Raw genomic sequence first — 15,737 nt, forward strand, 5'->3', positions numbered from 1 at the left:
AGCTTCTAGGTGAGTAATTCTTGGATTATAGTTCGTAATTTTGTGTGTTCAAGCTAATTTGGTGATCAAGAATAAGATTGAAATGAAATTGTGTTGGAATTGTTGAATTGAAGCTTAATATGTGCATGCATGTAAGAAATTACTTTGAAATTGCATGTTTGAGCACAAATGTGTGTAGTCCATGTGAAATGTTAAAGGAAACTCATGTTTTGATCACCATTTGTGTTATCTAAGTTGAGAATGATGAGCATCTCCCACATGCATGTACAAATCATGGGAGTATAAGTCTTGAATGTTTGAATTTGAGCATGTTGATGATGGGTTTGAGATATTATGGGACATGCATGTAGATAAATCATGAAATTGAGCTTCCTGATGTTGTAATTCTGTATTAGTAGCATGTTAGCATGTGTAAATGTGTAATTTGAGCCATTGCATGCAAGTAATGTAGCTGGAAAACCGATTTGGAGCTCAAGAACACGATCTGGGAAACCCAGAATTTTGATGTCCGCTCGAGCGGGGTAATGGCCGCTCGAGCGGGAAAATCGTGCTCCCAGCACTTTTGCAGAGTTGGATGTCCGCTCGAGCGGGAAACCTCACGCTCGAGCGTGGAGTTTTGTAGACAGGCCTTCAGCTCGAGCGCTTTATTCCACGCTCGAGCGCATTTTTCATGCAACCAGTACTTTTGCAGGCCTTAAGGGTCCGCTCGAGCGGGTAAGTACACGCTCGAGCGGGTACCCTGTTTTCTGAAATTTTGTTCATGCGTTCTGTGTTTCGTTTCCCGTTCTCTTTCACTTATAAGCACTCTTAGGCATATGTTAAGCATTGTAAATGAGTTGATAAGATAAGAATAAAGCCTAAAGAGGAGTATGTGAATTAAGGAACGGATTGAATGGTTAATGACCCTTTTGTGTTCATGGAATGTGTAGGGTCAAGCTCCAGGGCGAATCCACAAGCCGATCACTGTGAGTAATATCGATATTTGAATGCTTGTGAATGTCCAATTGTCTATTCCCTTATACGCTTTATGAATTGCTAAATTGGGATTATGGACGTAAGTCTGATATGAATAAACATAAATGGACCAAAGGTCGTTTTGATAAACATAAATGGACCAAAGGTCGTCCTGATGAACATAAATGGACCAAAGGTCGTTCTGATAAACATAAACGGACCAAAGGTCGTTCTGATAGAAATAAGTGGACCGAAGGTCGTTTTGACATGAATGAGTGGGCCGAAGGCCGTTTTGACAGAAATGTATGGACCGAAGGTCGTTCTGATAGGAATGAGTGGACCGAAGGTCGTTTTGACATGAATGAGTGGGCCGAAGGCCGTTTTGACAGAAATGAATGGACCGAAGGTCGATTTGATAGAAATGAGTGGGCCGAAGGCCGTTTTGACATGAATGTATGGGCCGAAGGCCGTTTTGACGTAAATGAATGGACCGAAGGTCGTTTTGATAGAAATGAATGGGCCGAAGGCCGTTTTGAGAGAGTCAGCCCTTGTGTCTCACGCACGAGACCCGTCTTCGCCCTTTTGTTATGTATTTACATTTTGTCAGGTTGGCGAAGTTTTGTATATGTCTGCTTATAGTTTTTATGGGTTGACTTAGTTTTGGATGATCCTGTCTGTACAGAACCTATGTCGCTATGTTTCTGTTGTGAGTTATTAACGTGCATATGTATGGTTTGTTTTGATGTGCCATGTAAGCACAGCTCTATGGACAAAGTTTTAAATTTTGCTTCCTTTTTGGCCCCTTTACTCTGATGTGTTAAGTCTGTTTTGGTTTGAGGCCGTAGGTAATCTTAGGATTACTGGCCGGTTACGTCCTTAACCCATAGGGGCGGGTTCGGGTCGTGACAAGTTCGGTCTATTCCGTGTCACAAAAGTTCAATTCATTCTTCAATAATTCCCCAATTCACGATCTGATTCGGTATTTAGTCCAGTGGCTCATCACAATTATCCAAGGTCGATTAAAAGTCTTCACGAATATAAGGTGGATCCAAAAACTGATTCCCGAAACAACGAAGGTAACATCGAAGTATTTACCCACACAATACACATAGTCCAGACATCCCCATAATACTGATTGTAAAGTACAATAACATCGAAGCAGGCAATTTCTGACATAATACACGTGTTCTCAATTCATTCAACAGTTTACAGTTCACAATTCAGTCCAATATTCAATTCCCTGTTCTATCTAGTCTTTCCACATTATCTGATAGTCATCAAAAGCATAAGGCAATTCATATATAAACCTCCATAATGGCAAGGGTAGTATCAAAGGAGTCAATCGCATGTTAAGCACAATTTACACATCCTCAGGGCCTCAATTACAGAATATAACGGCATTGGGCAGGCGTTCACAAGGTGTACTGAAATCGCACACTTATGGATAATCAGGATTTTTTTTTTCAAAGCTTCTTGGATGTCTATAACATTTGCATAATACCAAAGGATGACATTCCAAACAAAACAAAGGAATAATCGTCTCGGAATCGAAGCACACCCGTTCGCGACCGTCGGTGGCCGATTCCAGATCGATTAGTCAAACCCACCCGTACGAAACCGTCGGTGGCAAAAAGGTATTTCAATCAAAGGTGCTACATAGGCTTAACGTCCCCTAGCACAAAAGGACACTCTAAGAATGTCATCAAAGCAACACAACACCATTCACTATAACCTGATTTCTCCAAAATCTGATAACACTGAAACAACCACTCTCCCTTACAAAACATGTTCTGATCAGTCAAAGACAAATGTTCAGTACTGCTCAAAATCAAATCAGTCTACCGTCATCGGTTCCCATAGCGTCAAACAAACAAAATGGAACAACACTCCTTACGACACCCAATCACGGGGTTTGTACAATTCGGTTCATTTTTAACACGTATGTTCTCAATAGTTGGGGATTGGTTCTCAACGGTGTTCATAGTTAGATCAATCTGTTGATAGCCCACAAAAGGTCTTTCAAATAAGTCAAGTATCCCAAATGAATTCAAGTTTTGGGTCTATCAGTTTTTCTGCCAAGAATAATCTGGCTATTTATTCACAAGCCATTCTTAATCCCCTTTTTACAAAATCAAATTAGATAGAGGGTCTTATCGGTCGATCCAAGCAACGGTCTTGGAAGATTAGATTGAACAAAGGTTCCATCAAGTTATATCAAATGAGGGTTCCATCGGAACAATATCAGGCAAAGGTTTCATCGGATCGAGTCAGATAAAAATTTTCTCAAATAGGGCACATTCGGTTCTGTAAGGCATACTTCGTTTGCTTAGGTACATGGTTGATAGTTTCTCAACTGCCCTAAGTTTATCAATTCTCAAAGTCATATCAGAATTATTCATCACAACTGTTCATATCAAAGCATTTCAAGTCATGTGCAATATGGCATTGACTACATAAATTCGGGGGTAGTTGCATAAACGTGCAGTTATTCAAATCGGGAGGTATGTACCATAATCAATACAGCAATTCCCAAACAAGTCTTATATACAAGCACATGGTGTACAGTAACACATTAAACAGAGTTCCTCGATTGTACATAAGATAGGGTCGGTTACGCAAAGGTTCCAAATTAGTCACAAAATGTAGGTTTATGAGTCGAGCCCAACATAATCTCATAATCCAGTCAATTTTCTACCAATCAAAATGCATGGTCTCGTAACTTGCAGAGTTTATCATTTGGGGTGCTCAACTCAATTATACAATCACAAAGTCAAAATTCCAGTGGCTTAGTCATTGAAGACAGTAACATAGCAAATCAACCTGAGTATAGGTTTTGATATACATGTGCATGTGCAGAGTTAATCAATATCCCAAAACGTATTTCACAAATTGCCCAAACGGGGCATATATCTCCAATGAACACGGTCTCGATCATGTAGGTCTAACCAATCCAGATACACATGCAGCAGATATGAAATATATGCCGATCCAAATCAAATAACATCCCAAGCAAAGATGTACAAACGTACTAATTCAGAATCAATCAACACATAGGCATTTGTTTATAAACAGTATAGATACCTGGGATAATGGTTACAACATTCTGAGTGCTTTCTGGGATGAGTGTGATTACTCTATCCTGAGTAGCAATTCCTACCACTGGTACGGATTTAGCCAAGGTAGAGGATTCATTCACATTTCGTTCAATCCGGGGACAGTTCCTTGCCGTATGGTCCATTTTATCATATCTATAACGAGCCCCAGAAGTCTGATAACAAACTCCTCGGTGTTTCTCACACTAGTGGTGGCAAAGGTTCTTGCCGTAGCGGCAACTGACGCTATTGTCTCAAGATCTCTGCCAATTCTTGTACTACTCTTTCCGGACTATCAAGTCGGGTTGTGGAAGAACCTTCCAACCCGTATGCCCTTAATTCGCCCATACTCTACACAAATTCTTATCAAACTTTACCAAATACTGGGATGCCCAATACGAAATTAAACACAAAATCACATGAGAACATTCGCACATAGGCACATTGTTATATTCTCCTTTCACATATCGTACGCGATTAATCATTTACGTAACAGATAATTGCATATTTATCAAATATCGCATGCTGAACATTTACTAAGTAATTCTATACTCAAATCATGTTCATATTTCAAATAGACGCCCGTAGGCAGAATTGAATGCACATAAACAACTTTTCATGTATGTGCATTATAACAAAACAAACTTGTTGTACACATTAGTGTAACAATTTATATCTCATATTCGAATCATGTGTGGTACTTCTTTTAGCGTGACATATCATGTTGGTCAAGCATATCAACATATCTCATACATAGGCCACGGTATTATTTCCCCCGGGCGAGGGCTTGTGCCACGGTATTATTTCCCCCGGGCTAGGGCTTCATGACCATAAGCCACAGTATTATGTCCCCTGGGCGAGGGCCTCCGCTAAGGATACCACAATTATGTTCCTGGGTACTTGTCATTTCATATCATTAACAAATATTTAAAGTTAAACATAACTTTACGAAGTTCTTATTCACCGTCTGATTAAACTTGCATTATACAATATACGAAAGATTCTACAAATATGCATATACTAGAGAGCATATGTAACCAAACAGTTTGCAATGCAAGTACAGCACAACTTATAGCACATAATTGCCCAAATCAAAACACTTAAGCATATTCTCGATGCTTTCGAATTCATACTTATCACATGAATGCATCCTAGATCTTTTCTAGACGCTTATTGCTCTTTTGGACAAGTGCGTGAGTTATTAACTCGTGCTCTGATACCACTCTGTCACGACCCGAACCCGCCCCTATGGGTTAAGGACGTAACCGGCCAGTAATCCTAAGATTACCTACGGCCTCAAACCAAAACAGACTTAACACATCAGAGTAAAGGGGCCAAAAAGGAAGCAAAATTTAAAACTTTGTCCATAGAGCTGTGCTTACATGGCACATCAAAACAAACCATACATATGCACGTTAATAACTCACAACAGAAACATAGCGACATAGGTTCTGTACAGACAGGATCATCCAAAACTAAGTCAACCCATAAAAACTATAAGCAGACATATACAAAACTTCGCCAACCTGACAAAATGTAAATACATAACAAAAGGGCGAAGACGGGTCTCATGCGTGAGACACAAGGGCTGACTCTCTCAAAACCTTAGTTGTTCCATACAGACTTCACTGAGACTGGGTCTGGACTTTTCTTGGCTCACCTACAAACACATGAATGAGCGTGAGCGATAGCCCAGTGAATAATATCAAATCAAATACAGAAGTTACATAGCAATGTAGAACATGTTCCAAACGGCCTTAGGCCCAATTTATATTTCCATTTAATAGATATATAACTATACGAGATTCAAATCAAGTGACTGTAGTTCCAAACATTCTGGCCTTTGGCCCATTCAGATTTCCATTCATGTCAAAACGGCCTTCGGCCCGTTCATTTACGTCAAAACGGCCTTCGGCCCATTCATTTCTATCAAAACGACCTTCGGTCCATTCATTTACGTCAAAACGGCCTTCGGCCCATACATTCATGTCAAAACGGCCTTCGGCCCACTCATTTCTATCAAATCGACCTTCGGTCCATTCATTTCTGTCAAAACGGCCTTCGGCCCACTCATTCATGTCAAAACGACCTTCGGTCCACTCATTCCTATCAGAACGACCTTCGGTCCATACATTTCTGTCAAAACGGCCTTCGGCCCACTCATTCATGTCAAAACGACCTTCGGTCCACTTATTTCTATCAGAACGACCTTTGGTCCGTTTATGTTTATCAGAACGACCTTTGGTCCATTTATGTTCATCAGGACGACCTTTGGTCCATTTATGTTTATCAAAACGACCTTTGGTCCATTTATGTTTATTCATATCAGACTTACGTCCATAATCCCAATTTAGCAATTCATAAAGCGTATAAGGGAATAGACAATTGGACATTCACAAGCATTCAAATATCGATATTACTCACAGTGATCGGCTTGTGGATTCGCCCTGGAGCTTGACCCTACACATTCCATGAACACAAAAGGGTCATTAACCATTCAATCCGTTCCTTAATTCACATACTCCTCTTTAGGCTTTATTCTTATCTTATCAACTCATTTACAATGCTTAACATATGCCTAAGAGTGCTTATAAGTGAAAGAGAACGGGAAACGAAACACAGAACGCATGAACAAAATTTCAGAAAACAGGGTACCCGCTCGAGCGTGTACTTACCCGCTCGAGCGGACCCTTAAGGCCTGCAAAAGTACTGGTTGCATGAAAAATGCGCTCGAGCGTGGAATAAAGCGCTCGAGCTGAAGGCCTGTCTACAAAACTCCACGCTCGAGCGTGAGGTTTCCCGCTCGAGCGGACATCCAACTCTGCAAAAGTGCTGGGAGCACGATTTTCCCGCTCGAGCGGCCATTACCCCGCTCGAGCGGACATCAAAATTCTGGGTTTCCCAGATCGTGTTCTTGAGCTCCAAATCGGTTTTCCAGCTACATTACTTGCATGCAATGGCTCAAATTACACATTTACACATGCTAACATGCTACTAATACAGAATTACAACATCAGGAAGCTCAATTTCATGATTTATCTACATGCATGTCCCATAATATCTCAAACCCATCATCAACATGCTCAAATTCAAACATTCAAGACTTATACTCCCATGATTTGTACATGCATGTGGGAGATGCTCATCATTCTCAACTTAGATAACACAAATGGTGATCAAAACATGAGTTTCCTTTAACATTTCACATGGACTACACACATTTGTGCTCAAACATGCAATTTCAAAGTAATTTCTTACATGCATGCACATATTAAGCTTCAATTCAACAATTCCAACACAATTTCATTTCAATCTTATTCTTGATCACCAAATTAGCTTGAACACACAAAATTACGAACTATAATCCAAGAATTACTCACCTAGAAGCTTTGATCTTCTAAGCTCTAGTCAATTCTTGAGCTAAATCCCCAAAATTTCCAAGCTTTAAGCCAAATTGCACAATTTCTCTCCCTTTCTCTCACTAAGGCCGGCCCTCACTCTCTCACAATTGAATCCCTCATATTCTTGAGTTCATAAGAGTTAAAGGGGAGTGTAATGCTATCATACAATAAGCCCCACTAACAAATATTTATATATAAAATAATGGGGTACTTAATTTATCAATTTAATCAGTTTAAATTGACCAGAATCAATTTTCAATTAAATTTCACCGTAGGCTCTAAAAATTATGCCAATCACAATGGCGTAATCAATTTCGGGTTCTGTGGCCGATAAGGCCCTCAATTTAATTTTCAGAGCAGATTATTCAAACAGATATTCCTACGGTGAACAGGTAGAATTCCAAAGTCGCATATATTCACATAATGGCACACAAAAAAATCATATCAAAACATATAGTCACATATGTATTAGGGACCAATTAGCATATTACGGAACAGGGGTGTTACAATAAAGAATGATTAACATAAAAGAAAACGGAAGAAAAAAAAAAACGAGGGCAAAATGAAAAAAATGAAATTTAAGAAAAAGGTAACTTTGTAAATTTTAGGCAACAATTAACGAAACAATTGACGATTATTAAAAGCTAAAGTAAATATGAAATTTTTTTTGGCATGGATGGAGTGAGATCTTTGTTTGATTTTTTTTTAGGGTTTGGTTATGGTGTGCAACTTACACCTTACACCTTATACCTTACACTTACACCTTACACTTACACCTTTTGTAAAAAATTAAACCTTACACTTACACCTTTTTTGAGGTTGCACACCATGTGCAACCCACTTACACCTTACACCTTACACTTACACCTTACACTTACACCTTATACTTATACTTACACCTTACACTTACACTTTTTGTGTAAGTGGCACATGGTGTGCACTTGCACACTTAAGAAAACTCCTTTTTTTTAAACAGAATATCATGTTTTGATTGTGACATGAGATTTGACACATAATTAGAGATATTTCAAGTGTACTAGGGCTTCCTCGCAAAAGTTGGATTAATTTTTTGATTTTTTAATTATTTTAATTTAGATTAAAAAACTTATTTACGTTGATTTTTTTGACTTTTATAAAAAAAAATAATTATAATTTAAATATAATATTTTATCTTATTAATTTTAACTTAATTTATTTTTACGTGACCTAAAAAGTCAATTGCCAAACAACACCTTAAAGTGTTAACTTTTAGATCTTCCTAGGGGTATCTGGAAGAGGTTGGTCCGCCCAAAGTTATAGAACATTCTTTAATCTGTCACTCCTTGGGTGGGTAGATGAGAACAGGGCTAATACAAAGGGCCAATTTAGAAACTTAGTTAAAAGTTAATTTTTTATTTTTAATTTATTTTAAATTATATTATTTTTCTATTTTTTTTTATATATTTTTTTTAAAAAAATTAAAAAATTAATTTTTAATCAATTTTTTAAAACAACCAAAAATGGACGAAGGATAAGAATTATGATTGGACTCTAATGTTTATGGGGATTATTGCTATGATTTGGGTATGGCGAAACAAGTCCATTTTTGACTTAGCATTTGTCATTCCCATTAACCCCATGTCTACTATTCGAGGAGGCAAAGTAGGCGCAAAAAAATTTTGCTACTCCAAAATTGGTGGGGAGTCTTAGTAATCAATGGCAGATACCTAGGGAGGAATATGTGAAGATCAACACCGATGGAGCTTATGCTGGCAATCCGAGGATGACACGAATTGGAAGAGTGTTCAGAGATTGTGTTGGCTTAGGGATAAGGGGCTTCAAGCAGTGGATAGGCTGAGCTTTAGCTATAACAGCGGAATTTTGGGCGGTATTGCAGGGCCGAACTCTAGCTTGGAAACAAGGATGGCATCAAGTGGAGCTTGAAATAAACTCTCAAGATGCAGTGAATCTCATTGAAAATCCGAAACCCAATCATCCTGATCACAATTTGGTCTTGCAAATAAAGAGGGCCTTGGACAGAAATTGGGAATGCAAGCTCAATTATATTGCTCGGGAGATGAATGGATGTGCAAATCAAATAGGTAGGGAGACCATTCAAGGAGGCGCGCAGTTGAGGTGCCATCATCTCGCCTGAAACAACTTCTTCCGATGACTCCTGATGGAGAGTTTTTTAGTTTGTTCCTTGGCTTAGGTCTCCATCTTACCCAAAAAAAAAAAAAATGATTGTTAACTTTGGCCTCATTGATTAGCAGGATTAATAGTGAGGAGAACAATTTATGAGATTAGTGTATGATTGGTTATCTAGCTGGATTAGTGAGATGTATAATTCTCTCTTGTCCACGTTTATTTTGCAATAGATATGAAAATATATAATCTCAAATATATAGATGTTTTTCTTTATTAGTCGTGGGATTAAAAAAATTGTCAATTTTGTTGAATAGAATTGCCAATAGAATCTAATCCGAATAATAAAATTTGCAACCAAACAATGGAATGTGAGTACCATGAATTAATAATTTCAATCCTATAGTAAATTCGTCCAATCAAACAATCTTTTGTGTATTAATTTTTTTAAAAATAAATATCAATAAAAATTAGTAATTAATTGTTAAATTAGTACTTTAAGGGAGATAAAGTTACACTCACTCATTGTTAATACTTAGCCTTGCATTTCATTCCTAAAAGTGAAACCGAAAACCTTCAACAACCCTTTGCTCATAACAAAAGTAGGTGTGCAGGTCTTACATACATGCATTTGGGCATCATGCGCTCACTCTCTATGAGTGTATAATTAAATGTGTAATTGGATGTGATTATAATTTCTCATAAATTTTACTAATCGTAGATATTTCATTTTGACTGACTATAAAATTTGACCCCACTTGAGGAACACTAGTCCGTGAACCTAGTCCTCTAGTGATGATTGATCAATTGCTTTTTATGGAGCCATTTTATGGTTCTTGGTCCTTAAACCAAGTGGCGGCTCTGAGTTTTGATTGTTGTTTATTTGGTCACCTTAACTTATGTGAGAAAATGATAAAAGATCTATGCACGTCATATGATGGATCTTAGTAGGTTTCGATGAAAAAAACTATTTGACTAGATCTTCAACAATTTCATTTGGGATGATAAGAATATGAAAGTTATAAATCTGTCACGTTTACCTTTTTCAAAAGTCAATTATGCGTAAACTTACCATCTAATGCAACATGTAAGCGACTTTTGGGTGATTTAACAATTTGACCTCTAGGGTTTTTTGTGTGTATGAAGTTGTAAGTTCAAATCCAATGAAGAGAGAGTTTATTTTCCTTTGTGATATTATTTCTCCCATTATAGGAATTGTAAGTAGTTCATCTCTTTCTAAGTTTGGGCTTGTTGTATTGGGAAATTCAATGGTACACGCCTCATACTATATGTATTTTTAGTTTCGATTTTTGAGTCAATGATTATGACTTACTATTGTGTTGTTAATTATAACACATTGAAATATTGGTTATGACAAAATTTTGATTATGATCTAAGAGTTGTTTGGTTGTATCTCATGTGATATTTAATTATAACTCAATTTTTATTTTTTTTAAGTTATGATTTCTATAATATTAAGTTATACTATTTATGATAATCAAACTCACAAATTATATAACTTATGTATAATACACACCCTAGTATTCCCTGTGTGAACTACCAGACAAGTTATAGCTGTTGGACTCCAATTTATAATTAATCTATTACCAATTGATAAAAAGATAAATAAATAAACAAATAAAAAAAATCGCCTTTATAATGACCGTTACAACTTACAAGAATAAAATTCATTTTAAGGATGAAGTTGTAACTTAAAATATGAAATTTCATTTTGAGGAAATATTGTTTCTACCATATTGAGTATATTTGTATATAGTTTGCTCTATGGGTGAGTAGCGGATATTTTAATTTGTTCAAACCGATTAAACTTAATCGATCCGCCGCATTTTGGACGGATACGTGATGACGAGTGGACGGTAGCGAATTGATTTTTTCCAATCTGCCTAGTTTTGGACGGATGACGGATTTGAGATTCCTTTAACTGTAACCGAACCGCCAAATCGCGAGCACCCCTAGTAATTTGTAAGATTTTGTATTTTCAATTTGTTTAGATATTTTGTTTGTGTTTTGAATTGAAAAAGAATTTAGATATTCTGTTGTGTTTTCAATTTGAAAATCCTTTTATCAAATGGCAAAAGTTGATATTTGATATTTTTGTGTGGAAAATATAATGCCTAATTTTGTCATTTAAAAAAAAAATCAAATTAAATAGTTTTTGAATAAAAAAAAGTAATGAAATAGTTTTGATGATGCATGATTTTCTTATATGTATTAATTATTGTTATTTGACAATTTATTTGATAATCTTTTGTAGGGCTGAGCAAGGAATCCGTGAAATCCGTAATCCGATCCAGTCCAGTCCAATCCGATAGGTTTGGATTAGTTTTTTGAATCCGCGGTTCGGTTCCGGATTGAAGAATTAAAAATCCGTAGTCCACGGATTGGTTCCGGATTGAACCCCGCGGTTCCGGATTGGAACCGATCCGGACCGTATACAAATAGTCTATATTTTTATTGTATATACTCCCCCATAGTATCTTCTTTTATTCTATATAAAATCTAAACTCAAACCTAAAACCGTATAATATCTTATTTTATTACTTTTGTTTGTATTTTCTTATGGTTGTTTAAATTCAAGAACAATATGTCACTATTATAGAAAAACATGTTGCTATTATGGAAATGATATAGCGCTATATTTATATTTTTATGAAATTAAAGTGTTATATATATATATATATATATTTGTTATTTAATTATGTGAATCCGTGGTCCTAAACCGATCCAATCCGTATTTAAATGGATTGGTTCGGATTGGTTCCATGATTTAAACGGATTGGATTGGTTTTAATTTTTCAGGAACCGTAGATAACGGATTGGTCCTGGTTTTACCCCAATCCGATCCAATCCGGACCATGCTCACCCCTAATCTTTTGGTTATGTTAAGTTGGATTATTATTCAAAAAAATTTTATTGACTAGTTGTTATATTATGTTCAAATTTTGTAAAAATTTAAACACTCAAACAGACTCCCATCCATTTGTCAATCCGCCAATTCGCTCAATCTGCATCCATCAATTCGACGGATGGATGATGATTGATTTTTTCCAATCCGCTCATTCGATGGACGGATAACGAATTAGAGATTCTCTCTCTGCAACCGAACCGCAAACACCCCTCGTTTGCTCACGAAACACTAACAACATTATGAGCCCATATAATCCACAATATTAGTTTTCTTAAATTTTAAATAAATAGAGATTAGTGTCATGACATATCAGCTAACATCAAAATATAGTGTCATGACATATCAGCTAACATCAAAATATTATTCTAAAATTGCATGCTCCCTTTGTGGTTTAAATTTTGCCAAACCAGAAAAAGTTGTCATTTTGGCATTTCATCAACTTAACTCAAAAAGCAAAATTTGACGCAATTTTAAATATACGATTTGATTTGAAGAAGGAAAAAAAAAAAAAAAAAAAGAGTGTATTTTACTAAATAATTTTTAAAAAAATTATAAATAATTATTTAAAATATAACTGTCAGCCAAATGGGCAATTTGGGAAGTTAGCTTTTATTTTTTAATATATTTTGAGTTATATCACCTTTTATATTTTTTACACAAAAAAATAAAAAAGTCAAAAAAAGGCAAAAATACCAAATTTTAACTAACTTCCCAAATCACCTCATATTCTAAATAAGTACACTTTTTATTTTTTTAAACTAAAAAGTTAAGGAAAAAAAGATGAATGTTTGGATTAACTTTTTAACTTTTTACAAAAAAATGTGTATTTAAAAATTATATAAATAAGTGTATAGGAGAAGTTAGTGAAGTATCCCATACAGTCTGGCAGAGTAGTGGGCTGATTAGGAGATAGGAAATTGTTGCCTCCTTTTTAGGTTTGAATTGGACGGTGTTGCTCGGCCCGTATGGGCCCACCATTGGTTCCGTTTTGCTAATTGGAACCGTTCAATGTGTAGAACTCGTCGACTACTATATGCTTATAAAAAATCACATTGATCGGATATCGATAGCTATCTAATCGTGTTAGTTTTTTGTCAACTGTTAACTATAACACCATCCATTTTTTATACAAAACTAATTTAATTATATAGCTATCCATATCCGATTAACGTATTTTTTTACAAGCATATAGTATTCGACGAGTTCTACACATTCAGCGGTTCAGATTATCAAAAAGGGACCTGTGGTGGGCCCCCACTGGCCCAACATTACCCTCTAACTTAATAAGTTCTACATAATTTTCTTTTTTGTTTCTTTGACAGATCAATAAGTGCACTTCCATCAATTCAGTACCAGTCACGTCAATTGATTGGTTTGTATAAAAATATTGTGTAAATTAATTTTTTTATATTTTTAATTTGTAAATAGTGATAACTTTTTAATGTTTTTAGTAATTTTTTAACTTTTTAAATTTTTTTTTTTAAGATGCCAAACCAGCCTTATGATGTATTTCGTGAGTTGGCTTGTTTGGATTAAGCTTGTCTCTATTTCATAAAAGGCCAGGCAGAATAATCTAGTCTTGTGAGCTCACCACATCCACTTTAAGAATTTTATTTGTTTATTTTTATTGTGATTGATCATGTTTTCAAAATAAGCGAACGATATTATCGAAATCATACTACCCATCAATTTCTTTGAAAAAAGATATATTGAAATCACCTACTAAGAATATCAGATCAATTTAATTTGTTTCGTAAATAATTTACACACAAATTTTAAAATATAAAAGAATTTGATTATCAAAATGAATTAGCCTATATGATTGAACTGAATCCATCTAGTCTAATTCAAAATTCAAGAGAATCCAAATCAGATTTTTTTTTTAAAATAAAAATAAATTAATCACTGAATATGAATCACTTCATTCACTTTCTTTCTTTTTCTTTTTTTTTTCTTTTTTTTTTTTGTTAATGAAAATCAACCAATTATGGAGACCAAAATTTTTTTTATCAAAATTTAAAATTTGAAGTCAAATCTAAAATATTTACATAGAGTTAATTGTAGAATGACATTTTGAAAATAATAAAAGGTGTGATGATGTTCACACCAACTTGAATCCTCACATTATATAATTCTAGAAGTGAAGGCAGAAGAGATGCATGTACATGCGATTATTTTCTCTCAGTATAAACGATCAACAATTAAAAGATTTATAACAAATAAATAAATAAACATTTGATTTAGGACATAATTACGCTTTTATGTAATTGTTTTTATAGGCACTATCAAAAATAAAATAAAATAATTTAAAAAAAAAAATTTAATGTCTACGCGAACTCAAGGATGATATTATAGACAAAATAAATATAAACACAAATATATGAGCACTATTTTAAGTAGAGTGGGGATTGGAATCCAAGGGGACCTTTATCAGTGATCTTTTTCTCTCCACCCAAATTCTCCAGACTTTCTGGTGTCTCTTGCTATCATCTGTCTTTTTAAGGGTACAAAAAAGCTATTCTCCCAAAGCTTTTCAAGCTTTATGGTTGGGTCTTCTTTTATTTATTCCCCAAAAAAAAAAAAAAAAAAAAAAAAAAAACCAAAAAATGTAATTTTAGAATCAAGAGAGAGAAAGGTTGCTTTCTGTGAGCAGACGTGACTTGTGAATGCCAACAATGAAAATGAAACAAGAGGACAAAACAAGTCTATTCTTGATCTCTTCTTTATCTCTTTAATAATTTTACATTATAACATGAATTTTGATGCCCATGGCTAGAAAAAGAAAAATTATTCAAAAATTGAATGTTGCACAAAAAAATTCACTCAAAATTATGCGAACTTTATATATGTATATATATATAAATCATGAGCTATAATAGTAAACTCAACCTACGCATATCAGCACCAGCAAAATTCTACAGCAGGTCAAGGAATCTCAGGAGGCATTCCAAAACCGCCTCAACTCAAATTATACAGTGTATAGGGAGGAAATATTCGTCGCTCTCCGTACTCCTCGTATCCAAGCTTTGAGTAATGTCGCACAACCTGAGAATAGAAAGACGGTGAGCCATTTGGTGGGTGTGCAGTCAGAAAACCCCTCCAACGAACAAGTTAGTACATTTAGAGAAGACGAAGAGAGAGAGAGGAGACAAAGATGTTGGTAGCTCTGATAACAAGAATTCCAAATCTTGCATGGAGGCGTTGCGCCGTTTATATAGTTTCTGCGCGTACCACCCT

This window comes from Camellia sinensis, chromosome 1, assembly GCF_055761805.1.
Source record: "Camellia sinensis isolate YWXY chromosome 1, ASM5576180v1, whole genome shotgun sequence".
Classification (NCBI taxonomy): Eukaryota; Viridiplantae; Streptophyta; class Magnoliopsida; order Ericales; family Theaceae; genus Camellia; species Camellia sinensis.